Source organism: Notothenia coriiceps, unplaced genomic scaffold, assembly GCF_000735185.1.
Source record: "Notothenia coriiceps isolate Sejong01 unplaced genomic scaffold, NC01 NC01_scaffold00037282, whole genome shotgun sequence".
Taxonomy (NCBI): Eukaryota; Metazoa; Chordata; class Actinopteri; order Perciformes; family Nototheniidae; genus Notothenia; species Notothenia coriiceps.
Genome location: NW_011369983.1, coordinates 52,715 through 62,596, shown reverse-complemented (window position 1 = coordinate 62,596; position 9,882 = coordinate 52,715). Strand labels below are relative to the sequence as shown.

At 39.5% G+C, this 9,882-nt stretch overlaps 1 protein-coding gene across 2 annotated transcripts in view; it reads left to right on the top strand.

The window, feature by feature from the left end:
* Positions 1 to 6,312: 6,312 nt before the first annotated feature.
* Positions 6,313 to 9,882, top strand: part of LOC104967426 (suppressor of cytokine signaling 1-like) — an 8,413-nt gene continuing 4,843 nt past the window's right edge. Inside the window, exon 1 of one of the 2 annotated variants that reach the window (XM_010796867.1) lies at positions 6,313 to 6,755. The gene's annotated coding sequence lies outside the window, so the exon portion shown is untranslated. The remainder of the gene's footprint in view (positions 6,756 to 9,882) is intronic. The other variant, XM_010796866.1, reaches the window with a different exon arrangement.

Genomic DNA, 9,882 nt, shown 5'->3' with positions numbered 1-9,882 from the left:
TCTCTCTACACTCACGAGCGAAGAACGTGAAGTAAGTAGTTATGTCTTCCTCTCAATTTGATTCCGCCCCTTCGGTCTGTCACCTCACCACCTCCGTCTCTCTTTCAAGAATCTACAACCCTCCGGTCTCTGTTTCTGGACTAGTTCTTTATGAACTCGTGTAGTGCCCGTCCAGTTTATTAATCTGTTTCGCTGACACAACGTACTTGTTGTCTTGGTCTTCGTACGAGGAAAACGGACAATAACATATAGGGTAATCGGTTACACGTTTTAACCGAGTTGTGGTAGGAAGAAAGAAAGCCAAAACAAACCCACCCACTCACCCAAAAGAGCCCATTGACGTTATCGAGCGTAATCGTGCGGTGTAGTAGTAATATGATGCGACATTAGACTGTCTGTGTGGTGTTGTGCTGGGTGTTTAGTTTATTACCAACGACTTCAGTTGTTATTTATACCTGGGTGTGCGTCAAGTTATTAAGCTTCAATGAGAAGATTTGTGTGTGTGTGTTGGTGGTGGTCCCTACATACAGACGGGGATTGTGTGTAGCATGTGAGCGCTTACGCTCGACTTTAAGGTCGGTGTCCTTCCTCCTTCGGTTTCTTATCTCCTCACTGCAATCTTTCCTTCGTCCTCCTAGATCTTCCAATTAGGTATCCAATTAGTTACACAGACAGTAACTTTTTTAATACTATTAGGTCTTTAGGTTAAAAATACAACTTTTTGACTCAAAGTATAATCGACGATAAGATCCAAGGTCGCTCCACCCACATACTGTCGAGGGACAAAACAGAGGAACCTATGCTCAGGTTTTTGAGTGTCGACACGAACCCGCCCAACGTACACTCGGGAACCTGTAGTCTAAACTGTGCGCCTAAACAGACGTTTAATACAACGCCATCCGTGATACATAAAAAAGTAGGTGCGCACTCCGTTAGTCTAGTTCGTCGAACAACAATGACAGGACGACTCTGAAGCCCGAGAAAAGATGACACGGTTGCACTACCTCTCCCAGTATATACTACATTACTACTGCGACGCCGTCTCGTCCGTTGTTTTACACTGTAATAGTCATTGAAATCTGTAGCATTGTGTTAAAAAATGACTGCATAAAATAACATCTAATACTGTAATATGGCACGTTATACCAGGTCACTAGGATCCATAGTGAAAATTGTACAGAAATCAGTGTTATATACAATGTGGTAGAGATTATAGTTTATCACCCAGAACGTTCTTTACCTAGATATAAAATAAAATAAAATTCATCACCTTGATGTTAGGACATTTACTGACGTCGGTGACGCCTGTCTCTGCCGGAGAGGGTGCCCCCGCAGTATCCCTGGTAAGTAACGACCCAGGCCGCTCGTGACCGACTCGCACCCCATTTCTGTCGTACGGTGGTAAAGAGCTCTTAAGCAGCTAAGCTGCAGTAAACCTAGTCGAGGCAACAAAGGGCAAAAATCGCTACACGCCATGCCCATCCTTTTCTCGCGACGGCACCGGTCCTACCCAATAAAGACAGTGAAATCACTCAGGGACTGGTGCCCCCTGTGTAAATCATATATAGAGCACTAGCATGAGCATTGGCTATTCTTCCTGGGGTCCTCACCCACACAAAACATACATAATACAAACCAGAACAGAAAAACTCATCATTTCATGAAAAGTGCATGGTAAGGAAGTGAAAGCAAAAACAAAACAGAAAAAAATAGTCATCACATTTTAGCCATCATCAAGTCAAAACCTAAACAAAATTTTACCAACAATATAATTTACATGATAATACTAATTACTAATTACTAATTGACCCACAAGTACAGTTCAAATTTAATTTGTAGTTCTCAGATATTGTTTTAGCAAATGTTTGAAATGTATGTTTGAGTTGTCTTGAATGATATGGACCGGTAACGAATTCCAGCTGACCATTGCTCTGTATAGTACTGTTTTCTGTCTGATATTTGATCTTGATTTGGGTAAAATGAACCTTTTTTCTATTGCATGTCTGGTTTGATAGTTATGTGTAGAGTACTGTGCTATGAACTTTTGTGACAATATATGTGGTAAGTGTGTCACTGTAATATTCTTTACAAAATTTAACAGAGAATAAATGGACCTCTGTCTAACACTCATCCATTTCAGTGTCTCCAGCATTTCAGTCACTCTGGTTCTGTAGGAGCACTGCAGAACACATCGTGCTGCCTTATTCTGTGCTACTTGTAGTTTATTTAAATCGTTTTCTGAAGCACTAGACCAAACAACAAAACAGTAATCAAGCTGTGATAGCACCAAAGCATCTAAGACTTGTCTCCTGACATCTATTGGCAAATATTTTACAATTCTTTTAACGAGTGACACACCCCTTCCCATTTTACACACAACATTATCAATTTGTTTAGACCAAGACAGTGTTTGATCCAGAGTTATCCCTAACAACTTAGTTTCCTTGACTTGTTTAATGTCTCTAGAAGACTTGCTAATAAAGACTGATATATGTCAGATTCCTCTTACCCTTTTTTATTGTATGTTTGGTGTCTTTTTTTGGAACATAATTTCACTCATTTTTGTGCAGAGGGATTGCTGAGGGAGGGAAAGAAAGGAAAGAAACAAAAGTGATTTAAATTTTAAGAGGCACTTATTACATGATATTATCATATGTCTATTTTTAGCATCATATCAACAGATTTTTTTTTAAAGTATCACGTTGTCCCTCTGCAAACGTGTGTCAGGCTCACTAACGCTACCAGCAGATACGTGTGAGAGGCTCTGGTAGGTGGAACACTTCTTAACATTTGGACAGAACCGGTAATGCAGCACTCTTATCACCTCCAACCTACGTTATGCTAAGCTTATCCTCCACTGTCATGAGTGGCATCAATTGTTCCATCCAGCCTTCGGCAACAAAAACAATGTAGCACATGTGAGCTAATGTTGTATATTATTGCAAAAATATTCTGTATTTACATCCTAAACCAGCAAACAATGATGTGATTATGTTTAAACATCTAGTTCTTCTGTAAGAAATTCCCTTGATCAAGACTAACTTTCACTCAATGTGTGTCTTCTGCATTTGTCTGCTAAAGTTGTAAATTGATTTACAATTTAAATTCACAATAAAAAAAGAGTACAGCTGCTGTTTTCTAAATGATTTGAACAGCCATCTAACTCAGCATGCTCCAGTCAACAATGTATATTAATAGTTGAATCTTTTTCCTCTCTGTTCTGATAATACCCACTGCAGAATAATTCAGCGTTACTGAGCAGAGCCGCCTCATCAGCACTCTGCTGGCGCCCCTGGCACACTTCATGCAAGTGTAATGTTCATAATGGAAATTATTCATCTTTTCACATGAGTCCTTATAGTCTGCATTCTCCCCCTCATGTGCTGTGATTCACTTGTTCCAGATGAACACTTCACTGCATGGATTCAGTGTCCTTGCAGTGAAGTGTAAGACAGTGTTACAAGATGACAAGCATAAACTACATTTTTACAGAGGCTACCTTTTTAGTTTTTATTTAATAATTTTTTATATGGTGTAGCAAACATAGATATCCTCTAAAGCAGGTTAATCTTCTGTATAAAACACACCTTTTTTAAATATGCATTCAACAAAAGTTACTTGACATGCTAAAGAGTCAGCTTTAGGGGTGCTGCTGGTTTTGCTTATGCCAAGCTAAAGGTCTCCTGTTGCAGCTTAATATTTACTGTAAGGACATGAGAAAGTAATCCATTTTGCAAGATAATAGGCATTTTCCTGCAAATGTCCGACCAACATCCACAAAGTACCAAGTCCATTTTAAATGCTAGCTTGAAAGAGAAATACACTTTAAACACATTAAATGTCCCCTATTATACTGTTTTACATCAATATATTATAGTTCTCAGATATATACAAACATGTCTTTGAATTGTTTGGCTCTAAATACCAAACAGATCATTGCAGCATCCCATAATCCCCTCTGTTTCAGCCTTGTTTCTAAAATGCTGATTCTCTGTCTGATACTTTAGATGAAAATAAGGAGCCACTCCCAACGCCCCTTTGAGAGATATTTGGTTAAAAAGAACACAATGGTGCTCTAGGAGGAGATTCGGGTGATAAGGGGGAGGTTACCTTGGTTGGTTATTGGCTAATGGTTGCACAAGCCAAAAAAACGTTATGACATCATTAAGTGGCCAAAATCTGATCATCTCATTTTCAGACAGGTTTTTATATAAATGGATCAGGACAAAGAGTGAGTGAATCTTTTCTCCTGAAACTTTCAGAATTTCTTTACACAGAGGGGACACATGTTGATGTGGAAAAGACATGAAAAAGTGGATTTTTCATAATAGGTCACCTTTAATGTTCACATGATTGCCATGCTTAAGATGAACATGTGTCCGTCATCATAACTGCCAGCAGTTATGAAAAAAGTCAAGCTTTGTTGTGTTTTTGTTGCATCTATTTGAGAATTGAGATATTGAATTAATAAATAAATATATCAACTCAGCATTTGCAATCAAAGAAAAAAACTACAAAAATCTTCAGCCAAAGGAAATGGCTGTGGTGGGTCTGGAGAAGGAGCTCTGTGCTGCCAGCAAGTCCAAAAGATTAGCTGGAGTTCCGGCTGATGAATAATTAAGTGTATGTGTTTGTTGAATGTGACATAAACCAGTTTTGCAGTCCTTTTTCACCATGCCACTCAACAAACCGCTTGTTTCAACACGCAAAAGTATTTGTCTCAGCATCTCAAATGTCACTGACACTTAATAGAGAATTTTGTTTCACATTCGTTTTGACTCTGCACAGCTCTCACACTATCTGGGCTGGCATAATGGTGTTGTAAACAAACCGCATTCATGAAGCACTTTTCTTCCTTATTGAACAATAGTTTGCATTGTCACCCGGCAACAAAAACATTTGCACATTGATGGTGAAAACTTAGGGTTCAGTCTTGTGATCATAAAACTACAAACGACGTGTTTAATGGACAACCTGTTATTTCTCCTGAGCCACATGCAACCCAGGGTTTATTGATGTTGTGTTTGGTTTTGTGGGTTTAACCTATTTTTTCCTTCATTTTGACTTGGGGGTTACGCTTTACGATATTATTTATGTCTTTGAATGTACATTGAGCCAACTTTCAATGAAATGTTGTTTGCAAACTACTTCACTATGTTTTTAATCTTTTCAAAACTACATTTGTATCATTATCCTGACAAATGTGCAAACACATCAAGTATTCTGGCTGCAGGGCTTTCTCTTATTGTCTTTTTTCTTTTGTGTGTGCGTTTCAGAAGCAGCTGTTTGGTATTGAAGCCCCTGCTTCTTCGGAACTGACTGGTTTGAGGAAATACTTTAATAGCTACACTCTGCAGGGTCGCAGAAATGTACGTAATACACACAAATACACAGCACAGGCTGCATTCAATATGAACTTTTTAAAGTTTTTGCATATCAAGTCCCTCAATCAGAAATGTGTCCTCCTCTCTCTTGCAGTATGTCTTGGCTACTTATGGCGTCTTTGCTCTAACAGCAGCTGCCTACTGGATGCACCGACAACACAAAAAAGAAAACCAGGCGCCCAGCTCCACGGCCTGAACATCAAACATTGTTTTCACTAATGATTAATTATAATATGAAGAAACCGAAGGGAACGATGTGACACTACCTCTGAGTGTGAGGAAGTTTTAAGCTTTGTTAATAAAAAGCTTTGTGAATGGTCAGCACTGATTGATCGTTATTCAGAGATATAATGAGAAGTCAAGCTAGTAACCCTGGCATCTCTCTCTCTCTCTCTCTGTGTGTGTGTGTGTGTGTGTGTGTGTGTGTGTGTGTGGTAGGTAAAGTGTCCATCTGCTGCTGAAGAAGCTAAACTAACAGTTATTTATATACAATGTTTTATTCACCTAGTTTAAACTAAGAATTACTCCGATGACTCCGAAATCATTCATTTTGGAGACTAAACAATACCTACTTTTATTGGTCTTTTTGGTAACCAACATAATTAATTACTAGATCAAATATTATCATTAGAAAGTTATATGCTGGAAAAACCTTTACACTCAATTAATGCATTTAAATATTTAAACCAAGTGTTTAGATATATAAATAAGTGGCTTATAAACTGCATGTAATGTCGGCTTGTTTTGGTTGGGCTCAACTGTCATTGACGCTTTCCTTTTGACCTCCTTTCTAGAAAAGTAGATTAGAATGCGAGTAATTAGAAATAGCCTATGCCAACTTTCATATTCACTTTGAGTGTTCAGATTGCAAATTCTGTCAATTTCTTATTCATTTCATTATACATTTTTGTGAATTTATCAGACATCGAATGTATAGGCTAATATTGCATATGTTATAAATTACATTTTAACACAGACACACACACACAAACGCACACACACACACACACAAGAGGCCTACTGACAATCACGTGATTTAAAAGAAATCCAAAAGCGAAAGCACCAGCACCTGAGTGCGTGCGTGTGCCCGTGAACGTGCCTATCCATGTGTTCGGCTTTTGTGCGGGCGCGTGTCAATGAAACCGTCATTGTGGAGCATGTAACAACCAGTAACAACAAGTAGTTAAGTGTGTTAAAGTCTAACGGATGACCATCCTGCGGTTTTAGAGAGCAGCCCCGCCCCCCACATTTCAAACCGAAAGTAAAACTGTTTCTCCACAAAGAGCTGCGACCTCCCGGCAGGGACATGCCGATTGAAGCTCACTGCTGCCCGGACTCCACACGGCTCTGACGCTCAGTCACTGCAGGAAGGTAAGCTTTGTGCTCCATTCATGCATATTGAATTTAAATTTCCTGTGTGCCATTAATGACAAATGATAGTCCATTCATCGCAACTCATCAAAACTATAATCCCGAAACAGACTCATTCATCTGAATTGAAGGCTCTTTCCTACTGTATACAACTATAACTGAGATTTTAGTGGTTGATATAAAGGGGCAAATTAACCAGTTTACATTTCCGTTAGTTATGGAAAGCTAGACATCCTCTCCCATTGTAATTTACATCTCGTCACCTCATTAAAATGTCATAAGGTGGAAACACAACATTATTTTTTAGTTTCTTTTTTGCACTTTTTTGTGTCCACTATTTGTTCTGAACTCTAGAAGCTCTTGCATTAGTATTGACTTTGGACACACTATTTCACATTGTGCTTTTGGTGCAGCTCACTGGATCTTAAGTGAAACAATGACTATGAAGCTGGAGTGCTGACAGACAGCTTTAACTTCGGGGAGTTAAAGGTCCCATGTCATGGCCATTTCTACTGATCATAATTCCATTGCTGAGGTATACTAAAATAGATTTATATTGTGCAATTTTCCAAACTCACATTGGTTTCTCATACAGCATCTCTGTATAGTGTGTGTATTCACTCTGTCCTAAACGGCTTGTTGGAGCTCCTGCCCCCCCTCCCTATGAGCCCATAGTGGCCGTCTGCGAGACAGCGAGACACAGCGAAACCCAGCCCGAAACCAGCCCGAGCAAACACACACACACCCGCAGCCTGGCTGGGAGTTTGTGTATGTTGTTTAATGTATTTTAAAGCCCTATAAACTAAGTTATAGTAATATAGGAATATTAAACTGTATTTAACTGCCGTTCCCCTAAATAAAAGTAAAGTGCTTTAAAACATAAAAGCAATATATTACAAGAGCATTTTTTCAGAAAACTGAAAAAGAGACAACACAAATTTGTATTTTACATGTATTTTTTTGCTTTTAATAACAAGCCACGAAGTAAAATTATTTTGTGTTGTATTAACTTGTTTAGTGATATGGAGAAATACACTTTTTTTTTCGTTGTTGAAAGTGAAAGCATATTCTCTGTCCCAGTGATTGATGATAATCAGGTTTGTGGTCTATCACGTAACCTGATTCTGCACACAGACACAGAGGAATGCAAGTTTTGCAATAGTATGCAGTTAATGATAATGTTATAGTAACACTATCTAACGTTAAAGGGGTTGCTCTGAGTCATGATCCAAGAGAACATTTTAACCAGACTCTCCAGCTTTACGCAGCTTTGTAGTGAGTTTCAGCTCAGGACCACAACTTCTCTCTCACCACTTTTGTAGTATCATTTCCGATTGCAACAAACAGCTGTTTTATATCTCTTAAACTTACTCTACACTGCTTGCAACACAATGCACTGCAACGTAGTTTATGATTCATATTATTTAGGCTGTAACAAGCAAGACTCCAAATAAACGATCGTTTGGCTCTGTTACTGCTGGACGTGTAAATATGCAGCTGCTTCCTGATAAGTTTATCATATCTTTTTAAAGCTTGTGTCACCCCAGTGTGGCAGTGGGAGTTGTTAAAATGGGAAGGAGCAAAGTGAAGGAACAGCAGCTATCTGGAGTAGATGCTTAGAAAAAAATAAGCATTCAGACAAAGATTACAGTTTTTAAAAAGTTGCATGGGAAGATTAAACTGCCAAGAAATATATATATTAAATAATCCTCATTGTGTGAACTTATCTGGCCAGGGCTTGCATGTAACAGACATTCATTTACAGTGGGGAAAAAAAGTATTTAGTCAGCCACCAATTGTGCAAGTTCTCCCACTTAAAAAGATGAGAGGCCTGTAATTTTCATCCTAGGTATACCTCAACTATGAGAGACAAAATGAGAAAAAAAAAATCAGAAAATCACATCGTCTGATTTTTAAAGAATTGATTTGCAAATTATGGTGGAAAATAAGTATTTGGTCAATAACAAAAGTTCATCTCAATACTTTGTTATATACCCTTTGTTGGCAATGACAGAGGTCAAACGTTTTCTGTAAGTCTTCACAAGGTTTTCACACGGTATTTTGGCCCATTCCTCCATGCAGATCTCCTCTAGAGCAGTGATGTTTTGGGGCTGTCGCTGGGCAACACAGACTTTCAACTCCCTCCAAAGATTTTCTATGGGGTCTGGAGACTGGCTAGGCCACTCCAGGACCTTGAAATGCTTCTTACGAAGCCACTCCTTCGTTGCCCGGGCGGTGTGTTTGGGATCATTGTCATGCTGAAAGACCCAGCTACGTTTCATCTTCAATGCCCTTGCTGATGGAAGGAGGTTGTCACTCAAAATCTCACGATACATGGCCCCATTCATTCTTTCCTTTACACGGATCACTCGTCCTGGTCCCTTTGCAGAAAAACAGCCCCAAAGCATGATGTTTCCACCCCCATGTTTCACAGTAGGTATGGTGTTCTTTGGATGGAACTCAGCATTTTTTCTCCTACAAACACGTCTAGTTGAGTTTTTACCAAAAAGTTCTATTTTGGTTTCATTTGACCATATGACATTCTCCCTCTTCTGGATCATCTAAATGCTCTCTAGCAAACTTCAGATGGGCCTGGACATGTGCTGGCTTAAGCAGGGGGACACGTCTGGCACTGCAGGATTTGAGTCCCTGGCGGCGTAGTGTGTTACTGATGGTAGCCTTTGTTACTTTGGTCCAAGCTCTCTGCAAGTCATTGACTAGGTCCCCCCGTGTGGTTCTGGGATTTTTGCTCACCGTTCTTGTGATCATTTTGACCCCACGGGGTGAGATCTTGCGTGGAGCCCCAGATCGAGGGAGATTATCAGTGGTCTTGTATGTCTTCCATTTTCTAATAATTGCTCCCACAGTTGATTTCTTCACACCAAGCTGCTTACCTATTGCAGATTCAGTCTTCCCAGCCTGGTGCAGGTCTACCATTTTGTTTCCGGTGTCCTTTGACAGCTCTTTGGTCTTGGCCATAGTGGAGTTTGGAGTGTGACTGTTTGAGGTTGTGGACAGGTGTCTTTTATACTGATAACGAGTTCAAACAGGTGCCATTAATACAGTTAGCAAGTGGAGGACAGAGGAGGCTCTTAAAGAAGAAGTTACAGGTCTGTGAGAGCCAGAA